General features: G+C 40.5%; 1 protein-coding gene and 1 pseudogene across 2 annotated transcripts in view; both read left to right on the top strand.

Moving 5' to 3' along the window:
• Positions 1 to 23792, top strand: part of GRIP1 (glutamate receptor interacting protein 1) — a 670689-nt gene that overhangs the window by 222059 nt on the left and 424838 nt on the right. The gene's annotated exons all lie outside the window — the stretch shown is intronic.
• Positions 1775 to 2746, top strand: LOC106966358 (60S ribosomal protein L35a-like; annotated as a pseudogene).

The following is a 23792-nucleotide window of genomic DNA, read 5'->3' as shown; positions in this document are numbered from 1 at the left end:
GAGAGAGAGTCACAGAATCTGAAGCGGGCTCCAGGCTCCAAGCAGCCAGCACAGAGCCCGATGTGGGGGCTCGAACTCACGAACCCTGAGATCATGACCTGAGCCGAAGTCGGACGCTTAACCGACTGAGCCACCCACGCACCCCTTTTTTATGCTTATATTTTTAAGACTAGTTCTGGAGTATGTCATGAAGTCAATTCATATTTACCTTAATTTCTTAAACATACAAAGCTCAGAGTTAACGTAATGTCTCATGGGGTGCTAGCAAATTATCACAAAGAAGCAATACGAATGCCATCTGTATTATAAAATGTGTTGGCCTTTGTTTTAGTCAAGAGTAGCACACGGGCCATTGTGAAAATTAGAATCAAAATGATCTCTCGTGTATATAGTAATCCTCTACTAGCCATATTATTCAGTTAAACAGAACATGCATTCCTTTTCCAATGTAAATAACTAAAGGGTACTGAAATGGTACTTAAACAAACAAAAAACATAATGAAGATTGTTGGGAGGGTTGCCCTGGAAAATATAATCAAAGAAAAGGTGATAAGTGTCTTTTCCATACTTCCCTGCTCCAGCCAAGCTTTGTTAGTGACAGCCCCCTGAGCATGCTGTGCCATTAACCTGTAATGCCACCTCTCTGCACACATGATGAACTCGGGCGTGTCCTTCAAGACTCCAGTCGAGTACCCTCTGATCTTTGAAGCTAGCTCCTCTGATCACTGTTTGTCTCCTCTTTCTGTTAGGGCCTCCTATTTTTGATCTTGTCTCACGATGTTGAAATTATATGAGCCTCACCCTCCTCCCACCCCCAGATGAGCCCCTTGAAATCAGGAACCACATTTCATTCATTTATGTATCTTCAGTGCCTAGTTCACGTATGAAAAATGTGAGGTACATGTGCCTTCAGTCTTCAGTTCCCGCGTCTGTGACAGATCCTGCAAATCAATCATGGCACTTTCTCTCTCTCGGAGACTAGGCCTAGCTCCCTAGTACTTCTGAATGCCACACTTGAAGCTGCTACTTACCAGACAGGTTCCTTGTGATTGACATGCTGGTTTCAGCTGCCTTGTGACCACTGGCCTAGCAGAACACCTAGCGCATAGTAAGCAGTCATTGTTATTTTTAGGTGAAAAATGATATTAAATGGAAATCATATGAAACCTTTGTTTGTGGCTTTTGGCTTAAGCTTTGTTTGTGGCTTGTGGCTTAAGTATTCTGATGGAGTTGAATCTAGCAATGTTTTAAAACTTGCTGATACCTCCAATCACTGAGATTCAAACATGGTGTTGTTTCACTTTCATTATTTTGAGATACTCTGAGTTAAATAAAGTTAAACAGCCTCCTTTACATTGCAAAACCTACCCTTTTGTGCCAGAGTACATCAAGAATCTGCATGAAGAGAATAAAATATTTAGTGTTTCTCAGACTATTGGAACAACAAAGGAGGGTTTTATGGAGCTAGTGTTCCCCAGGACCCACTCTGTAGCAGATTCTAGATAGTTCTGCCCATGTCTTCCCCACACTGTGTTATTTATGTATTTATAGTTAGTATTGGGAAAATGGGAACAACAGGCTTCCTTTCTTCTGGTTTTGGAATATAATCTAGAATATTCTTTTAGAAGTATGTGACAGTGATTGCTTCTTCCTCTAATTTCCTGCTGGTTTCTCTAAGTGCATTGACCTTTGAAAATATATTATTAATTTTTCTTTCTGAAGCATGAAGTTAAGGTAGTAAATGATATGAGTCAACAGACTTGGATTCAAAGACCCCAAGTCTGACATTCACAAACGCCATGGGAGTGCAGTTCTCATTTCTCTTCATGACCCTTAGTTTTCTCACCTATAAAGTGGGGATATTGAATCCCCGAAGTGTCAACACAGGCACAGAACAAACAAACAATGCAGAGATGTGTGTTTGCTCCCTGCCCGATTCCAGATGTAACTAACACTCTTAAGGATGTGTTTTTAAATCAGTTTGCTTAGAGAGCAGTTTCATTTCCAGAAGCTAGAGATGACTTGAAAGTGACTTGTGACACCTGACCAGTTAATAACGCATCATACGTGTGCAGTAGGAGCTGGTAAAACCTAATGTGTCCGACTCAGCCTTAATGATGTAGTAACACAGTTTGGGATATTTGTTGCCAATGTAGTTTCTCCCCAGATCCCCCTTCTGCCCTCAACACCTCCTCCCTCCCCCCCAAAAAAAAAAAAGCAGATGGGAGAGGAAGAATAGACAGAAGACATCACTTCAAATAGGGATGATGTTGACAAAGGTTGACACTGTGTTTTAAGAATAAGTAATTTCTCAGAATAAAGTGCCATGGGGGAGGGGAGCTGCTGCTGCTGAACTTGGGGTCCAAATAAGTGGGGCCTACTAGGAACAGGACTCCTAAAATGACAAAGATGTCTGGGAAGGTGTGGTCCGGAGCCATTTTTGCTGGCTATAAGCAGGGTCTCTGGAGCCAGAGGGAGCACACAGCTCTTTTTAAAATTGAAGGAGTTTATGCTCAAGATGAAACTGAATTCTATCTAGGCAAAAGATGTGCTCATATGTACAAAGCAAAGAACAACACAGTGACTCCTGGTGGCAAACCGAACAAAACCAGAGTACTCTGGGAAAAAGTAACTTGTGCTCATGGAAACAGTGGCATGGTTCATGCCAAACAAATTCCAAAGCAACCTTCCTGCTAAAGCCATTGGCCGCAGAATCCGTGTGATGCTGTATCCCTCAGGGATTTAAACTAACTGAAAAGTAAATAAATAAAGGTGTAGATTTGAAAGGAAGGAAGGAACGGAGGGAGGGAGGGAGGATCATGGGAAACGAAGTCCATAGTGAAAGCATTTGGGAGTTTGTCCGTTATCTGCCTTATTGGGTAGTATGGATAGTAATGTTCCTGTCCCGCGGCTCATTTCATAGATTCCCCTCTCGCATCAACACTATAACTTCTGTTTTAACTTGTAACAGTACCCATGTATTTATGCTTAGGCTGCACCTAGATTGTTCCTGTTTCCTTTTGTATTTTGTGCAACATGTTGATGTTGTTGGGGAAACTGGGGATTGCGTATCGGGCAGCATTTTAATTCCAGTCTTACCACTTACCTCCTGCGTGATCTTGCCAAAGCATTTAACTTCTCTTGGTCTCCCGTCCTCAGCTGTGAAATGGAGGTCATGATGTCTAGGATTCTTGTGAGGAGTCAGTGATACTAAAAGTAAAGAACCTGGTGGGGCATAGCTGCTTCCTAAATGCTGGTTCCCCCAAAGCCCTCCTTCACGTCACTCCCAGAATAACCAGTATAAAATGTTAATCTGAATTTGTCTGTTTCAAATTTATCAGTGGTTCCCAGTGCTCCCAGGATCAAGGCTCCCTGCTGAGTCATTCAAGGCTCCCCCCCCCCCCTCCCCCATGAACTGGCTTATTTCCAAACCCATTTCCCATCATTCTCATCTCCACATGTTATGACCAGTCACCCTAAACTTCTCTGCTTTCTTCTGACCATTATGGTTTTGCTTGTTGTGTCATGCACTTCCTTTCCTCCCTAGGAGGTCTTTCCTGGCCACCCCTTGCCCCACCTGTCCAGAATGAGTGTCTCTCTTCTGTGCTGTTTATCTTGTGACACTTTTTCATTTCAATACGATCTGCTTATCTGTTCCCTCACAAGATGGCACATGAAGGGTGCAACTTGTGTCTTATTTATATTTATATTCCCAAGGTACAGCATCTGACCTACAGCAAGTGCTCAAGAAATCTCTGTTTCCTGGATTCTGTCTCACCTTATTTGTCCCCCATGCCTGTCAACCCCAAAAGACCCATTATTATTATTCCTAGCAGAGCAAGACATATTTTAGTGATTTTGTGAACCCCCCAAATAACTTATTTTTAGTGTCTATTTAGAAAAAAAAGAGATACATTTGTAAGTGTATTAAAAAACAACAACAACAAAAAAACCACTCTAGGATCACCTGGGTTGCTCGGTCGGTTAGGTGTCCGACTCTTGGTTTCCACTCAGGTCATGATCTCACGGTCCATGAGTTTGAACCCCACGTCAGGCTCCGTGCTGGCGGTGAGGAGCCTGCTCTGGATTCTTCTCTCCCTCTCTGCCCCTGCCCTACTGACGCACACTCGCACTCTCTCTCTCTCTCTCAAAATAAATAAACTTAAACCCTCTAATGACAGGAACCAATCATATTCATGAATTCTCAAATTATATTCTTACAGAATTAAGGTAATCAAACTGCAGATACTTCCGTCTTTTCAGCATCTTGTCTGCCGTCAGCGTCAGTGATTCGGGCAGAGTTCTACTGCTAGAATGCCCACCGGTCACTGTAGGCTCAGGTATCAGGGAAAGGTACGCACTTCGGTCTTAGCTTTGGCCCATGATTTATAAATGTCTGGATGGCAAAAAGACGTTTCAGAAGTTTATTTCTTCCAAGATGTGGTGTTAGAGCTGCTGAAAGAAACTCGGATTTGTTAGAATTGGACTGACATTTATAAAGACATAAAACCTCTGTGTGGCAGCAGCTTTAATTATTACTTAAGAGCAGAGTTGTTAAAATGGCTTCCCCAGATACTTGAGCTCTTGATTATGTAAGGAGGAAAAAAAGGAAAAAAAAGATAAATTTCAAAATTGAAGCTCAAACAGTTCGCACTGCCAGTTACTCGATAATTCATTTTGGGGACGGCTTCTATGTGTGGTCTAGGAATGAAGCCAAATATCAAATGCATTACTGGCTGCTGACAGGTAATGATAAAGTGTTAAGGAAAAAACAAAACAAAACGGAACAAATCACAACTTGCCTCCATCAGAAAGATATGGGGATATTTACTGAAGTATTTGAGTATCTTCAATGTACACGAGCTCCACAGCAACCTGTAAGATTTAAAATCTTCTTTTCCAGGGGTGCCTGGGTGGCTCAGTCGGTTAGGCCTCCAACTTTGGCTCAGGTTGTGATCTCACAGTTCGTGAGTTCGAGCCCCGTGTCGGGTTCTGTGCTGACAGCTAGCTCAGAGCCTGGAGCCTGTCTTCAGATCCTGTGTCTCCCTCTCTCTCTGTCCCTCCCCTGCTTGCACTGTCTCTCTCTCTCTCTCTCTCTCTCAAAAATAAATGAAGAAAACATAAAAGAATTTAAAATCTCCTTTCCTGGTATTCATATAAAGAACTCTTTCATGGTTACTTTGAGATTTCTCCAAATCAGAAGAAAAAGCCCACCACGTTTGATCCTTGAGACATGAACTCTAAGCTAATAGCGTCTTAGTTGTCTGTTACTTTTCATACTTATCAAGGGAAACTTTAACAAGGAGGGTAGTATCCTTGGAGGGCTAAGATGCGTTCTGCTAGTGTGGCATGTTTTACTTACTCTTATGCTTGCAATAAATGGAGGTTCGTCTGTGTTAGGATATGAGGCTATTCTCCAAAGACATATATGCTGATAGCACTAATGATTTGCAATATTTAACAGTAAAACTGTTTCACTTGCAGTGACTCCAGGCTTTGAATTATAAATGGAATCATTTTATATCTTTTGGCATTAGTTGAAATACATGGGAATTGGCCCAGATTTCCCATTAATAATGTAGCAAGTAAACGTTTCAAAATCATTAGAGCTGATATCTCTATTTAATTGGTATTTGGAAGATACATTTTATTTATCAAAATATACATTCATAAAATTTATATAAATTTATACTGATTTGAAAAAAATCTAAGTTTATTTTATTTAAAAAAAATTTTTTTAACGTTTATTTATTTCTGAGACAGAGAGAGACAGAGCATGAACAGGGGAGGGGCAGAGAGAGAGGGAGAATCTGAAACAGGCTCCAGGCTCTGAGCTGTCAGCACAGAGCCCGACGCGGGGCTCGATCTCACGGACCGTGAGATCATGACCTGAGCCGAAGTCGGACGCTTAACTGACTGAGCCACCCAGGCGCCCCTAAGTTTATTTTAAAAGATACGATACTACATGTGTACTATGTTATGTTTATCTGTATGTATAAGCATTTTTTGTTTATTGTTTGGGCTGATTAAAAATCACAACTGAACTCAGGGGGTACTAAGAGGTGATTTTCTGCTGTGATCTCATTCTAAGTGACATTTCTTTTTTATTTTAAGTTTATTTATTTATTTTGAGAGAGAGAAAGAGAGCAAGCAAGCAGGGAAGGGGCAGAGGGTGAGGGAGAGAGAGAATCCAAAGCAGGCTCCGTGCTGTCAGTGCAAAAGGCCCAACGTGGGGCTTGATCCTGTGAACCATGAGATCATGACCTGAGTTGAGGTCAAGGTTGGACACTTAAACAACTGAGCTACCCAGGCACCCCACGTTTCTGTTTATTTGACCTCAATTTACCTGCCGGGGAGGACTGCTAACTTATCACAGTGGGTAAATCTTACTGATTTAAGGCAAATCATATGCAATTTGGGGAAGGCATCAAATCACTTTTGAAAGAGAAATTCCCTGGCATGGCTAATGTAAGATATAACTTTCATGACTAAAGTAGGTACAGGAAGGTGTCCAAAAATGGGAGAATGAATTTGTGTCTGCACCGACAGCCCTTTTCACAGTCTTGACCCAGTCCTTCTCTCCTGAATTTACTGGCTCTATTTACAGAAGACTTTAAGTGCAATTGAGTTTTTATTTGAAATTGTACACCCTCTATTTATAGATTATGACTTTAATTCATGATGACGTGATGAGGAAAAGGAATACTAATTGTGGCAAAGTCAGAATTGTTAATGATGTGAACTGGCATGCTAGGTAGGTTTTTGATAAAGTTTTATGATTATGAATGTATGTATCTGTAATGATAGAGCGAACCTAAAATTGCAAATGATTAGGGATTGGAGAAAGAATGCTCAGCCTTTTAACACTTTGCTTGTTTAATGTGAAAAACTTTATAAGGAGACATAAAATTCAGAGAACAAAGCGGGGAGGATACCACACCTTGCTCAGCTGGGTACTATGGGAGGTTTGGTGAAGTTACCCACTTTCCATGGCTGGGAAGATAGAATTGTGGGATTTTAGAACTGGAAGGGGATTTCAGCTAGCCCATATTATAGATAGAGAAACCGAGTCCAGAGAGGTGAAGTTGGTATGCTTTACCCAGCATACCAACTTCAGCTTCATAGTCACTTGATTTCCAGTGCATCATAGTCACTTCTGGAAAAGCCCAGCTGGTAAAATCTTTCAGGACGGCTGTGAAGCCGGCATGATGAAGAGTTGGTTGGTGTTTTCAGTGTACAAAGGCTGTATAAATTTCAAATGTAATTATAATAAAACCCTGTATTTTGGCTTTGGGCTGCTGAGCTCTCAGAGGAACACCTGCTCTAGTCACAAAAACATCCTCCCGCCTATAACTTCTTTTATTGTAGACAGACGCTTGCCTTTGTCCCTGCTTTCCTTGGATAGCCTCCTGTTTCACTTCTAGATGTCCTGTGTCTTGTGAAAGAGTGTCATTCTTCAGATGGAAGCTTTTTAAAAAAGATTGGTCATTATCACTTACTAATATTTTACGTCCATAGCCTCTATTCCTAAACTCCTCTTGATTTTCAGTTAATCCTTCCCTCTCAAGAAAACCAGGGGTAATTTAAATAGAGAAAAGAGAAGAAAACTAACATTTATTCAGCACCTACTATTTGCCAAGTATTCTCTTTAAATTGCTTTTGGAATGAGGTCAGTATGAATAAATAAATCAATAAAAGATCCTATCCTGCTAAGATACCTTGCCTACATTATTAATTGCTGAATAAATCAAGGCTCAGAGATGTTAAATAAGCCAGAGAGAGGAATTAAAAAGCCAGTAAGTCTAAAAGGAGAGACATCTCCAAAAGAGAGGTCACATTTCCCTTTCCTCATTAATAAAAAGAGTGCTAAACAAAAATAGAGGAAGAAAAAGAAGGAAGAGGGGGAAGGAAGGAATGTATTTGGTTACATGCTGGGTGCTACCTATCTGAAAATAATAAACAAATATATCTATATAATTTTTGTAACAGAAATAAGTACTTTTGAGAAAATGTGCCCTGAATTTCTTTGCCTGTTACCTCCATGCAGGTAACTCTTGTGGGAGTATCACTGATGTCTTAGGCATCCATGAGGCATGTCCAGGTGTTCCTGAGATGTCCCTGAAATGTTGGGTTCGTTTTTATTGCGTCCCTTTCCTGCTCCAGGCTAATGTTGCATCCAGATCAATGATTCCAAGATAGAAAGTTTGAAATCCATTCTCACGAAGCATTAAAACACGAGCAAACAAGAACAACAACCAAAACAAAATAAAACCTTTGCACTCTGCAAATACAGTCGGGTGATGGTTCCCTAAGTCTTATAATACAGTTTCATCATTTGATAGAGCCGTTCCAAGGGCTTGAAAAGTGTTCAGCCACCTCAAGACCCCAGATCTGTGTTTGTAAGGCTCTAAGAAAGAATGAAAGTTTGAATTGCTTGATGGTTGACTGGTGTTGTGAGCTGTCTCCCTAGAGATGAAGTGTTCAGACGATAGGCTGTTGCCTCACCTGCACAACGGTTTTACGCGCTTTTTTTTTTTAATTGAATCTGTAATCTAATTCATCTCCTCTCTTGTCTCAGACTTCCTTACATTGAGGAGTGCCTCCCCGTGTAACCAGGTACCCCTCTGCTTATCTGTGTGTCCCCACAAATCTGAGACTGAAAAAGGACTTTAAATACTATCTGGACCAATCTCCTCCATTTTGTAGGTGAGAAAACTGTGGCACAGAGAGACTGAAAAATGAGGTTAGAGTTAGCCAGCGGGAGACCAGCTGAGCCACAAACTGAGCTTGGAATTCTGGGCTTCCAGTCCAGTGCTTTTTCCACTGGGCTGTGTCTGCTAGCTGAACGATGTCTGGTCCTTGGAAAGGAATGAGAGAGGTAGACCGAAGAGGTAGGAATGTTTTCTTTCTTATTCTAGGACTAGCACACGTGCCTTTTGGGAAGTAGGTAAAAATCTATGTCTCTCTCTCTTTTTTTCATTCAATTCAGTACGTAGTATGGGCTTAATACTACCACGGAAGGAGGTAAGGAGGGGAGTTAAATAAAAGGATTTAAGAGCTAAAAAATTTCACAGTATCATTAGGTAAATAAAAATAACACAGATTGCAGTGTTGGGTAATTAAAAGGGGATTTCAGATAAGTGGCGTGGTAAATGTTCAGAGAGAGAGGAGACAGGGAAGGCTGGAGTGACCTGGGGAGGTTTCACAGAGAAGGCTGGAAAGTGAGCTTCCTGGGCCATACGAGCTTCCCGGGCCATAGAAGAAATGATCAGAGCAGAGAGGAGGCCGAGGGCTCTTTAGCAGGGAGGAGCAGCTAAGAGGGATCCCAGCATCGGGTATGCATTGTAACCTGCTCAGGGTGGAGGGCTCATCCTGGGGAGATAAGGTGGGACTGGTAACGAAGGTGAGATGAGATGTTACCTTGAGGGATAATACCCGGGAGGCAGAGAACTGGCATAAAGCAGTGCTTTAGGAAGCTAAATCTGGTGACAGTGTGCAGGATGGATTGGCGTTGAGGGGAGTTAGGCGGGCAAGAGACAAGAGATAATGGAGACCCAGACTAGGAAGGCTCAGACACCAATAACGAAAATCCTGACCTGGAAGGAGTTTATCAAGTGCCATCCCCTAGTTTATAGATTTGGGGTGAGGCCTTGGAAGTTGAGGTGACTTCCTCAGGATGACAGAGGTTAGTGAAGGAATTGGGTATAGCCAGAATGCATATAGTTAGACTTTCAGTCAGCGCTCTTTCTATTTAAATTGAAATTTCACTGGAATGTCCCTCTGGCTGATTGTTTTATGCTGTAGTTTAGATGCCGCTTCCTCCAGAAAGCGTTCTGCGATCCGTGGGTTCAGGTTATTCCTTTTCCTACATGCTTTTGTAGCACCCCACACTCATCTCCCACAGGGTAGGTCACATGCTGGGTTATGACTGCCTAATGGCTGGTTACTTCTTCAGACTGTGAGCTTCCCAGTGACAGGACTATCTTCTGTCCTGTCTACCGTTTGCTCCTTAGGGCCTGCTGTAGTGTCTGCCATATAGAAAGTGCTCAGTAAGTTCTAGGGAAATAGCTGAACACAGGTTCATGTTAGGAGAGAGAGGAGGGAGGTCAAATCACTTATGTCTGATGCGCCACCTACAAAACGAAGAAACAGTTTCAAGTTGGGGGTGGTGCCTGGGTACCTCAGTCAGTTAAGCATCCAACTCTTGATTTCTGCTCAGGTCTCACAGTTGGGGAGTTTGAGCCCCGCATTTGGTTCAGCACTTGACAGTGTGGAGCCTGCTTGGGATTCCGCCTCTCTCTCTGCCCCTCCCCTGCTTGCTTACACACACACACTCTCTCTCTCAAAAGAAATAAACTTAAAAAAAAAATTCAAGTCAGGGAAATTATGACAAATCCGAGGATCAAATAAACTTACTTCCTACCTCAAAAACATTTTTTATTTAAAATGATGATAATGCATCATTGAAAGAGAAATTAAAACACATTCTCATATCCTATTTCTGCCATCTAAATGCGGTAGGAAAAATTTCATCTTGAAATGATTTTCTAAATGAGTTTTTAACATGTTACCATTAGATCTTGAGGATGTTTATGAGTCTGATGGAATTGTCGGGCACATTCTAAAGCAAAATTTGTGGCTATGTTAGCTCATAAAGTTCTCTGAAACAAGGATTGTCTGAATAGAACATTTTCATTGGAAGACTCAACAACCAGATTTAAGATGTCTATCTGAAAGCTACTCTTTATGTGGAAATAAATTCAGCCCTTTTAACTTCAGGGTTTATATTAATGGTGCAGATAAATACGTATAATGGATAGCACCATCTGATTAATCAAAGTTAAATAACATTACATAATTTGCCAAATAAAGATAAATCCTGTAAATGGTTTTAATTTAAGTTGTCCATCAGAATTCTTGCAACTGATATATTCTCAGCAGGAAGTACCTTTTTGTGGAACAAATGAGAGATTGTATATACAAGTAGACAAGAATGAATATATAGTTACAGGAAGCAAAGTGCAACTGAACCTGAGAAATAAACAGGGACCAGAGTATTCAGGGGTTCAGAAGCTATATTAGCAAATTCTGTCTTTATTCTAAGGAAATAGGAAAACTGAAGGCTTCTAGGAGAGAGAGAGAAGGAGTTACAGGTAGAAGATCGTGACTGACAGAGACCATTATGAAGCTACTGAAATAAACAGCCCAGGTGATGGGGCACCTGGCTGGCTTAGTGGGTTGAGCGTCTGACTTCAGCTCACATCATGATCTCATGATTTTTGGGTTTGAGCCCCGCACCGGGCTCTGTGCTGACAGCTCAGAGCCTGAAGCCTGCTTCGGATTCTGTGTCTCTCTCTCTTTGCCCCTCCCCCACTCATGCTGTATCTCTTTCTCAAAAAATGAATAAACATTAAAAAAAAAAAAAGAATGGTTTTAAAAAAAAAAGAAAGAAAGAAAAAAAAAAAACCCAGCCCGGGTGAGATGCTTGTCATACAGTTATTTAAATACTGTCTTGACTCTGTTTTGAGGCCTTGGCTGGAGGCCAGTCATTTCATCTTCTGGAATAGCTGACTAAGTCCTCATCACCAACCATCTCCTTTATTGGGCTTTCACAGGCTGGGCCACTATTCACCTGCTCGAACCAGGGCCAGATAGCAGACAACTAGGGACAGCCCCTATTCCCCAGAGCCCACTGAAATTATTCAAACCAGCCAATCCTAAACTGGTTTACCCAGCCTTGCCCATTCCTTCCCATGAAGACCTCAATAAAGATTCTTGCCCACAGTTCCTCCCTGCCTCTCTGCCTCCTCATAGACCCCTGTGAATCCGGGGATGCACACCCCCCCCCCCCCCGCTGTGACACGCACTTCCTCCCTTAGGAATTGTGAGTAGAATAAACTGCCTTTTCAATGGCATTGTCTTCTGATCTGTTGGCCTTATCATTCCTAAATAACAATCAAACCCATTACATTTGTGCTAGTCTAGGTCAGTGGTAGAGGCAGCAAGAAGCTAGTGAATGCAGAGATATTTAAGGGATAACATTAACAGAATTCTGAGATAGGTGCATGTGGAGGATGGGAGGAGAGAAGGCAATGAAGATGAGTCATAGATTTCTGGCTTGTGTAGTAGGGGCCATTAATCAAGACTGGAAAAGGCTCTGATTGTGGGATAGTCTTGAGTTCAGTTTGGGGCATTTTGATATTGGGGTAACTTTGAGATGTTCAAGTGGAAAAGTCAAGGAGACAAGCAGATATACAGTTTCGAACTGGTGACTAGATCTCATTGAGAAAGGATAATACATGCGTAATAGACTTTTAAAAAATCCCAGCAAGTGAGAATTACAGATGGTAGCACCAACAGCAAAGATGGCAGTCGCCAAAGGCTATTCATGAGGAATCTCTTCCTACAGGGACTGAGATGTCGGCATTGTTGGACTGTGGTAAAAGAATACTAAGCAGGAGAAATAAATAGTGTGAACAAAGGTTCAGAAGCAGTGTTGCAAATTTGAACAATGAATAGTCCAGCTTGACAAGAGCAGATGATTTGTATGGGGTGGGGGGAGTAGGAGCAAAGGTGTAGAGTATCTGGATACCGAATCATTCAGCCCTTGAAGGCCTTGGAGGTGGGGGGTTTATGAAGTGCCAGTAGTCCTCTGGGTACTTCATTAAGAGAATTAAATAGAGTTCCTTTTGTTCAGGCTTTTCTGTCTTTTAGAATAGATATTCCTGCAGGATAGAGTTTCTCCTTTGCCTGCTGATCATGCTCAGCTCATGTAGAGAGTATTAATGTTTGAGGCTCAAAAGAAGATTAGCCAAACATTATTATGTTAATTTCATTTCAGTTAACTACTGAAGATGATTATAAGTCTGCTGTGTACCCAAAATCAATGGATCCAGCCCATGATCCTGTGGAAATTAGAGTTATGTTGGGGAGACAGAACTTATCCTTTTTAAAGGCTATATCCTTTTCAAAAGAGATTTTAAAAAGAGAGAAGTGGAACCTAAAAATTAATGCAAGAAAGAATATATCGTGAAATATTCCTGTATTTATCCTTAAACATTTTTATCATGGATTTGTTTTTGATTGTGGTAAAATATACAAAATGTACATTTTGCTGTCTGAACCTTTTTCAAGTATACAGTTTAGTAGTATTAAGTACATTCACATTGTTGTGCAACCCTCTCCAGAATTCTTTTCATCTTGCAAAACTGAAATTCTACACCCATTAAACAATAACTGTCCATCCCCACCTTCCCCCTCTAGTCCACGCCATGGACTCTAGTCTCTTTTCTGTCTCTATAATTTAACTACTCTCAGTACCTCATATAAGTGGAATCGCCCGGTATTTGGGTTTTTGTGACTGGCTTATTTCGCTTAATATAACATCCTCAGGGTTCATCCATGTTGTAATACGGCTCAGAATTTCCTTTACTTCATGGCCAAGTAATATTCCATTATATGTAAGTACCGCATTTTGCTTATCCATTCATCTATTGGGGGACACAGGTTGCTTCCATCTTTTGGCTATTGTAAACAATGCTGCTGTGAACATGAGTGTAGGGATATTTCTTGAAGATCCTGTTTTCAATTATTTTGGACATATGCCCAGAATGGAATTGCTGGATCATGTGGTAATTCTATTTTTAATTTTTTTGAGGAACTGCCATATTGTCTTCCATCCTGGCTGCATCATTGTACATTCCCATTAACAGTGCAAAAGGGATCCCAGTTTCTCTGCATCCTAAACAACAGTTGCTATCTTTGTTCTTCTTCTTTTTTCAAATATATAGTAGCCATTCTAATGGGCGTGAGATGTATTTAAAGTTTCTTTTTCTGTAGTGTGCATGTATTTTCATTGTTAGGAAAAGAATGTTTAAAATATGCCTCTTCACAATAAGTGGACTAATATCAAAGCATTTGAAGTTAAACTCCATGTTCAGAGTGGCATAGCATAGGCACAACATTAGAGAAATCATTGCTGATCTTACTTTGGAAAAAATAATCTATGTAGATTATAGAAGATTTTGGTCCTGGGGTACCTGGGTGGCTCAGTCTGTTAAATGTCTGGCTCTTTTTTTTTTAATTTTTTAATGTTTATTTATTTTTGAGAGAGAGAGACAGAGAGAGACAGAGAGAGAGAGAGAGAGAGAGAGAGAGAGAAAGACAGAGTGTGAGCAAGGGAGGGGCAGAGAGAGGGGGAGACACAGAATCTGAAGCAGGCTCTGAGCTGTCAGCACAGAGCCTGATGTGGGACTAGAACCCACAAACTATGAGATCATGACCTGAGCCGAAGTTGGACACTTAACTGACTGAGCCACCCAGGTGCCCCAAATGTCTGGCTCTTGATTTCAGCTGAAGTCATGATCTCATGGTGCATGGGATCAAGCCCCACACTGGGCTCTCCACTGACGGCACAGAGCTTGTTTGGGATTCTCTCTCTCTGCCCCTCCCCTGCTTGTGCTCTCTTTTTCTTTGTTTCTCTTTCAAAATAAATAACATTTTTAAAAAAGAACACGCATGTAACTAGATTTGCTCTCTATTTCTGTAGGAAGTTGCTCCTAGTTTCCTCGTTGGCACGAGCATATGCCATATTTTCTTATATGACTTTGCTTTTGGTTGATGCTCACTGAGGACAGGAAAATAAACCTCTTGGTATTCCTTTAACACCTAGCAGAGGAGCAAAAATAGATAGGAAAGAGGAAAGGAGGAAGGAACAAAAACATGGGAAACATCTACTATATGTCAATCATTCAGATCTTTGGTTTTAGTTCCTTTTTGCCTCCTACCCTGATGATTTCCCTTATATCATTGCAAGCTCATCTGTAACAGATTTTACAAATAAAATACAGGATGCTCAGTTAAACTTGAATTTCAGAAGAGCAGCAAATACTTTTTTAAATGGAAGTATATCCCATGCAGTGTTGAGATATACTGAAAAAAATATTCATTGCTGTCTGATATTAAAATTTAAATGGCCGTCCTATATTTTACCTGGCAACTCATTCGAATTTTAAAAAGATTAAAAAATATGTATTTTAGCTAGTTAGAAAAAAGTAACTGAACAACCAGCCAGTTAAAATTTTAAAAGACTCATTGGGCTTGTCTGTTCACATTTGACATTAGGGTTTTGATCAGGCACTGGAGGACCAGAAACTGATACAACTTCTACCCTGTAATACCTCTCAGGCAGCCCAAAGGACCAGTTAGAGGGTTTCGGGACTCTTGTTCTATCAAGCTTGGCACATAATAGGTCAGTATGTTTCCATTTAAACAGTACATTGTTCAGGGGCGCCTGGGTGACTCAGTCGGTTAAGCGTCCGACTTTGGCTCGGGTCATGATCTCACAGTTTGTGAGTTTGAGCCCCACGTCGGGCTCTGTGCTGACAGCTCAGAGCCTGGAGCCTGCTTCGGATTCTGTGTCTCCTTCTATCTCTGCCCCTCCCCCTCTTGTGCTCTGTCTCTCTCTGTCTCTCAAAAATAAATAAATGTAAAACAAAAGAAATAAATAAACGATAGATTGTTCGGTAGTATGAAAAATCTTGGATGTTTCAGAGTTAATTCTCTGTTCTGATGTTGTAAAATGACTTCACTTTGCAAGGTGAGTATTAGCATCATCGGCAAGAAAAATGGCAGCCAATCAGCTAGGAAAATTTTTACATACGCCTCATTAACAGGCAGCCCTCACTGTTGTTGTCTAATGATCTTGTTCCTTCCCTGCTCTTGTCTAGGACAAACATTCTGCTTTTAAAGCTGCCTCGGACATTGTTTTCTAGTCATTTTCCTGGCAGATTAACATTAGGAAAATGTTAAGTTTTTGCCATTTCATTAGTGATTAAAAGCCACCACCCCAAACTTGTAGCTGGTTATTGTCTCTTGGTAAGAATAATCCCTATTGCTTTATACTTGAAATAATAGCATGAGATTAAAAGCCCCTCAAGGTTGTTTTAGTTGACAGTCAATACCAGGAGCCTGTTATTATGACTATCACTATTATTATTATTATTATTATTATTATTATTATATTATTTTAAATTCCCAAGTAATAGAGAGTTTCCTTTAATTACACATTGAAGGGCTGTTTTGACCTTGTGCTTGGGGTTGCCAAAGATTGAGGCATTTATGGGCTTGATTGGGAAAGAATTCGTATGCCTAAACTATAAAACAGCAGTGTGGGACCAAAGCCTGGAAATACCAATATTTAAATCAAAGTAATTTCCCATTTTGGTCCTAGATTAAATTGTATTGAATTTGTAGCTTCATGGATTATATTTGCTAGCTAGAGTATCTATTGAACACATCGTCAAATATAAGTGGTGATAATATAGGGGAAGGGAGGAGACTGGTACAGGGGACCAACGAATGTGAGTTCATCTGACTCTCTATGAACCCGATGCACTTGGCAGACAGCCTTGCACAGAGTAAGTGCAAAATGAACACCTGTTGAGGTGAGCTCCAAGTCCCCCTCCCGGTCTCACCAGGTGGGATACCCATTCTCCCAAGTAAGCTGTCACTTACCCATCTATACTGCTTTAGGAATCCATTGTGCCATGAATTCTTGTTTTCTTTTTGGCCTTTGAAGCCCAAGCTTGTCCCTTTGGGGATACAGCTCTTCGCTTTTCATGCTACACAGCTGCTGAAACTGAATTGACAGAGTTGAATTTTTCAGATGTTTTTTTCTGGGGCTGTGAGTCTTCATATAGTCTCATACATATATGCATAGACTGAGGTATTCGTGTGTGTATGCAAATATATATTTAAAACAAACTCACATATGAATATTACATGCAATTAGCTTGCAGAATTAAACTCTTTTGAAAATTCTCATCCCACAGAATTGTGTCTATTACAGTTTGACTTCATAAACAAGTGACATGGGAGAGAGTCATCTGGGCCTCTGTACTTGTATTACTTGCCCACAATGGTTTTTAATAGGTTCGTTAGGGACTGACTCTAGAATTAGATTTGGCAATTTCCATTTGTCCATTATTTACCAGCAGTAAATCAGAGGATTCTTTCTGTTCATTAAATTCAAGTTTTTTCCATTTTTCTCTGTATTTCTTTTTGTATTTTTACCTCAAATATTGGGAATTAAGTCCAAATTAGTCTACTTTTCTCTTCTAGCAATAATCATTTTACAGTAACACTCATTATTGCATTGGCCAGCACTTAGTGTCTAGATTTCACCGCTCTTTGCTATAAAATGCTCTCATCTGTGGTAGAGTTCTTGTAATATTCGGACTGAGGCAGCTCATCGTTTCTGTCTCTACTCTGATTTGCCCTTTAAAATGTCTTATTCACTGCTAAGTTTAAAATTGGCCTTTATATATAGGAAGTTGCCCTTATCTATGACCCCAATATTTTACTCTGACAATTCTGTTATCCTGTGCCTCTTCTGTCATCCTTTCTTATTTAGTGGGTTTCTCTCTCTCTCTCTTTCTGTATTAACCTCTTCTATTTTTTCATTTACCCAATCACTGCTATCACCAAACCAGAAAGAATCACCTGACTCGCTCACTTATTTTTATCAATCCAAACCAAAGTACTCCATGCCCCCTTATCAGGTGACATTATTCTGTCCTTGTGCTTCCCTTTTCTGTTATTTTAACCCAGCCACTGATCCCAAACATTCCTAATCAGATTCTTTGGCTTTATGATGTCTAAGATGATTTGTCCCCATGCATGAGTAACTGTGTCACACCTCTGCTTCTGGCAGGATTCTTGTCTGATCAGAGTTTTGCATCTCCTGTGTTCACTCTAGGCAAACAGTCCTATCTCATCAATGCAATTCCTTTTTTTTTTTTTAATTTTTAAATATTTATTTATTTTTGAAAGGGAGAGAGACAGAGTGTGAGCAGGGAAGGGGCAGAGAGAGAGAGGGAGACACAGAATCTGAAATAGGCTCCAGACTCTGAGTTTTCAGCACAGAGCCTGACACAGGGCTCGAACCCAGCCCCAGGTCATTGAGAGCTCAGCCTCAGGTCAGTGAGATCTTGACTTGAGCTGAAGTCGGACACTTAACTAACTGAGCCACCCACACGCCCCTCGTGAATGCAATTCTAATGTTCCTACCTCATCTCTCTGTTAATGATTCTACCTATTGCTACTAAGCTTTCTCACTCTGAAATACTTGAAGTATTTTTTAAGGTTTTTAGAATCAGTGCTTTAAAATACATGGAAGCATAAATGGTACCCAGTAACAGATTAAGGGGTGAAGAAGAATATTTCTTATACCTTATCTATTGCTGTTACGGAGAGGATGAACTCATTGCCTTTCTCTCCGAACCTACTGGATTCTATATCCCCTTTCTCAAAGAACCCAAGCTTGAAACTGGATCCTCATCCCTGACGCTTTCCTTTTTATTCTGTTTCTAAGTCTTAAACATTCGCCCTTTCTTCTTTACCCCTCTACTACTGCCATGGTTCACATCCTCACCTCCCCTCGCCTGGACACTTACAATAAGCTTCTAACCATCACCCTACCACCCTTGTTCCCGTCCACTCTCTAATGGCAACATGATGAGTCTTCTAAAACTCAAATCAGTTTGTGGCCATTCATTGCTTACAAGATCGAATATTAACTCTTTAATATGCCCTTCCATTGCTTTGTCCTTGCCAACTACTCCACCGTCACCTCATTTTTTCTGCACACATACCGCACTGAACTAGTTACAGCAGATCTCTGGGCATTGGTGCTGGTTGCTGCTGCTGCAGCAGGAATGCATTTCTTTTCTGGAAGTATACCAGGTGCACATTGGTGATTGGCTCAGACATCTCCCTTCTGAAGCCTTGCTTGACCCACCCAAGTAGGGTGATCACTTGCTTGTTCGTTCCTTCTCTCTATGTTTTAGATAGCTTTGTTAATGCAACTCTTCTCTAAATCTCTCTCTCCCTTACTCCAGTGTGAGATTTTAAAATTAAAAAGAATGTTTTAAATTGAAGGTTGACATATTAAGTTTCAGGTGTACAACACAGTGATTCAATATTTATGTATATTACGAAGTGATCACCATGCTACATATATCTACCATCTGTCACCACACAAAGTTATTGCATATTAACTATTTTCCCTGTGCCACACATTATATCCTTGTGTCTTATTTCTTTTATAACTGGAAGTTTGTACCTTTTAATCTCCTTCATCTATTTCCCCCTTTCCCCCAACCCCCTTCCCTCTGCCCTCTGGCAGCCACCAGATTTTTTTCTGTATCTGTGAGTCTGTTTCTCTTTATTCATTTGTTTTGTTTTTCAGATTCCACATATAAGTGAAATCATGCTATTTGTCTCTCTGTGACTATCTTATTTTGCGCAGCATGATATACTCTAGGTCCATCGACGTTGCTTCAAATGGCAAAATCTCATCCCCTTTTATAGCTGAGTAATATTCCATTGTATAGATAGGTAGGTAGATAGATAGACAGACATACTATATAGAGTACACCATTTTTCACTCCTCCTAACAGTGCACAAGGGCTCTCTTTTCTCCACATCCTTGCCGACAGTTGTTATTTCTTGTCCTTTTTAGTCTAGTCATTCTGACAGGTGTGAGGTGATACTTCATTATGGTTTGATTTGCATTATGTCCATGATTAATGATGATGAGCATCTTTTCATATATCTGTTGGTCATCTGTATATCTTCTTTGGAAAAATGTCTATTCAGGTCCTCTGTCCATTTTTAAATTAGATTTTTTTTGATATTGTATTATGTGAGTTCTTTATATATGTTGGGTATTAACCCCTTATTGGTTATATCATTTGCACATATTTTCTCCCATTCAGTAGGTTGCTTTTTCATTTTGTTGATGGATTCCTTCACAGTGCAAAAACTTTTTAGTGTTGTGTGCACCAGTTGTTCAGTTGCTTTTATTTCTCTTGCCTGAGAAGACAGATCCAGAAAAATATTGCTAAGAATGATATCCAAGAGCTTCCTGCCCATGTGTTCTTCTAGGGCTTTCATGGTTTCTGGTCTTACATTTAAGTGTTGAGTCCATTTTGAATTCATTTTTGCGTATGGTCTCATTTCATTCTTTTGCTTGTTATTGTCCAGTTTTCCCAGCACCACTTATTGAAGAGACTGTCTTTTCCCCATTGTATGTTCTTGCTTCCTTTGTTGAAGATTAATGACTGTACAAGCGTGGGTTTATTTCTGGACTCTCTCTTCTGTTCTGTTGATCTATGTGTCCGTTTTTGTGCCAGTACCATATGTTTTGATTACCATACTTTGTACTGGGGTTTGAAATAAGGGAGCATGATACCTTCAGCTTTGTTCTTTCTCAATATCGCTTTTGCTATTGGGCATCTTTTGTGGTTCCATACAAATTTTAGGATTATTCTAGTTCTATAAAAAGTGCCATTGGTATTTTGATAGGGATTGTCTTGAACCTGTAGATTTCTTTGGGTAGTATGGACATTTTAACAAGATTCATTTTCCCATTTTCTTTCATTAGTGTCTATACTTTTCAGTCTACAGGGCTTTCACCTTCTTGGTTAAATTTATTCCCAGGTATTTTTTTTCTTTTTGCTGCAATTATAAATGGAATTGTTTTCCTATTTACTTTTCTCACGGATTATTATTAGTATGTAGAAACTCAATAGATTTATGCATGTTAATTTGTATTCTGCAACTTGACTGAATTCATTTTTACTTCTGATAGTTTTTGGTAGAGTCTTTAAGGTTTCCTGTTTATAGTATCATGCCATCTGCAAATAGTGACAACTTTACTTCTTCTTTTCTAATTCGGATGTCTTTTCTTTCTTTTCTTGTCTGATTGCTGTGGCTAGGTGTTCTAATAATATATTGAATGAAAGTGCTGAGAGTGAGCATCATGGTCGTGTTTCTGATCTTAAAGGAAGAACTTTCAGCTTTTTACCTAGTGTAAGATTTTAAAGATTAGGACAATGTCTAATTTACCTTTGTATCCTGGTGGCCTGATGTGGCTCATAGTAAATAGTCAGTAAATATGTGTTAAATTAATTTGAGTGAGAGAATAAAGACATTACTAACCTTTTCTTGGAAAGAGAAAAGCTGTGAGCAGTGATTCTAGGGAAATACATGGAAGTGATAGACTCAATGATTCAGTGCACAGTGGAAATTATTTTATACTAGGTTGTTTGACAGCAATGATCATTTGGATAAAAGCATACACTTCCTCCTCCATAACCCCCGTTTGGAAGATGGGCTTTGAAGAGAAAAGCAACACGAATGCACCCTTTCTTTTTTTGCAAAAGCCGCATGCTGTTTTGACAGTTGAGCTTCCCAACTGTGAGCAATAAACATCCCCCTCTTCAGATGAACTAATCATCACTCATACTTCTAGTGGGGCAACCTGCTGCCAGCCTGCAAATGAGGCCTCTTAATGATACTACTAATTTCAAGTCTGTAAATGTAAACACAAGGGAGGGAGGACCCCAAGTATTGCTGCCGGCCATTAATCCATGTTATTAATGGAGGCATTTTTATCAATGCCAGTCTCTCATCCTTCTAATGAAAGGGTTCTCGTTACTTCGTTGTTTAGAAATTAAAAGGTATGTGTGTTTATAAATAGAGATTCATGAGCAGAAACAAAAATATTATCCTTGCTGTATTTTCTCTCCATGTTTCGTGAAATCAATCTGGGGGAGGGTGGTTGTGGGGATACTGCTAATGACATTTCTATTCCAAGAGCTATGGCCTACTTTAAAAGATGTATTGAAGAGTACGCTGATGTGATTGCCACTGTGTCACTGCCTGAAAGCTCCTATTAACTAGTAGCAGGCTTATATAAAAGGGCTGTGAATGAAGGCTCAGGAGGTCTGGCTTAGGGGAGATGGACATCTTCTGGGAGGAAGTGAGGTTTGGGGCTTCTGGGCCTAGGCTCTTGCAAGCACTTAGAAAGGTTGAGATGTGTGTGACATTGTTATCTATAAGAAAAACTTACTCATGATATCCTAGATGGATACAGAGATCTGAGACACGTCAGGATGGTAAAACAGTCATGTGATTTTTGCTATTTCCTTGAGAGCCTTAACTCCTTATTAATAGTAGTAGCAGGCTTAGATAACGGGCTATTTTTACCCATACATACAGTGCAGCCAATTGCACACTTCTACTAAAATGATATAAATCAGCTATAAGCCTCAAATACTTTTGGGGGGCAAATACAATGGAGAACAAGATATAAAGAATATTGGTTGCTAATTTGGCTATCACTAATTGCTATTTAACTAAACCTTAGTTTTTCCTTGATCCTAAGGAAGATCTTTAATTTCATTTTCCCCTTGGGATTATAAGGCCTTATCTTGATTTATCTTGTATCTGTAATAATTCAGAGTCGCTGTTTCCTCATGCATATACAAAACTGTCAGGAAAGAGTAAAAGGCCACCGCATAATTATTTCACAATGGCAGTGCAGTGTAAGGGTTTGAATCCTGGCTCTGCCTGACTCTGCCTGACTCTGTAGCAGGTATGATATAACCTCTCAGAGGCTCAGTGTAATCATTTGTTGAATGCAGCTAATAAGAATAATACCTAATTCATTGGCCTATATGGAGGAGTAAATGATAAATAAATAAAATAAAAATGATTAAAACTGTTTTTTGATGCCTGGCATACAGTAAACCCTTGACACATTTTGTCTATTATCAACTATTAAGGCTTTTCTCTCTACTCCTGATTCTTGAGCTTGCATTTTTTCAAATCTAAGATATAGAAAAACAATGTGACTTGTTTTACCCAGCTGCACACAGTGTCCAGCTTCAGGATGGTTTTTAAATTGCGATAATGATGGCAGGAAAGAAGCCACAGTTTAAGTTTGATTGTAGAGGTACAGGTTTGGATCAGGGAGGGTAGAAATCTACAGGTTACGAGTGAACTAGGGGACAACGCTGGTAAAGGAGGAGAAGGATGGGAGGGGAGACGGGAGAAGCTTGTGTCCAGGGACACAGGAGAAAGGTCTGTTTTTCCTTGAGAAGGGCAGACCATGTGGTAGAGCCCATACAGTGGAGAAAAGATGAAGATTTTGTGGGTCTCACTTGGGGCCCAGGGAAGAATGTTTGACAACATGTTTCTACCTTCAGAAGAAAAGGAAAACAGCCCCACTCTTGTGCCACAATAAAGAGGGTGGCAACAGTTGAATATTCTAGATGGACTGCCATGGAGTGCCCACCCTACCTCGGAGCTAGGGGCCCCTGTGAAAAAGACAGCCTTTACCCCACCCTAGACCAATTCAAGAACGCTTCCTTCACACCAGTGCTTGTGGCAGCCTCCAGGAAAGTTGGCTGCATTGTGTACCAATTGACGCCAGGTTTCAGGAGGAAACTGGCTTTGTGACACTGGGAATTCCAGGGTCAAATTCTGCCGAGTTGACTGAGTTCCGTCTCTGTGTCTCTGAAAGCACTTACCCAGAGAGCCACCAGGAGGAACACACATCAAAGCAAACCCCATTCTGCAGGGGGCGGAAATAACTCAGAAAGTTGCTGGTGCCTCTCATCATGCCTGTCATCATGCCTATCATCATTGTGGGTCAGAGATATGAACTTGGGTGGCATGAGATGTCTTCTCCTGGGAACCACCTGTTACATAGTCACTGATGCACTTAACGTGGTCGCACTTGATTGTCACAGCATGCCTGCAGTATAAACAGGGTCGTTGCCATCATACCCTTTTTATGCTGGGTTTGCCTGAGAGCAGATAAGCAGTAAATAAAAGAAGGCTTGTATAGAATCTGTTTCTCCTTATTTCCAGTCTAAACATCTTCTGAGGCACTCACTACAACCAGTTAAAGTACTCACTGCCCCTGGCCCCAGCTTGCTCTA

Source organism: Acinonyx jubatus, chromosome B4 (assembly GCF_027475565.1).
Source record: "Acinonyx jubatus isolate Ajub_Pintada_27869175 chromosome B4, VMU_Ajub_asm_v1.0, whole genome shotgun sequence".
Classification (NCBI taxonomy): Eukaryota; Metazoa; Chordata; class Mammalia; order Carnivora; family Felidae; genus Acinonyx; species Acinonyx jubatus.
Note: the sequence above shows the minus strand (reverse complement) of the source record. Positions and strands in the feature narration are given on the sequence as shown.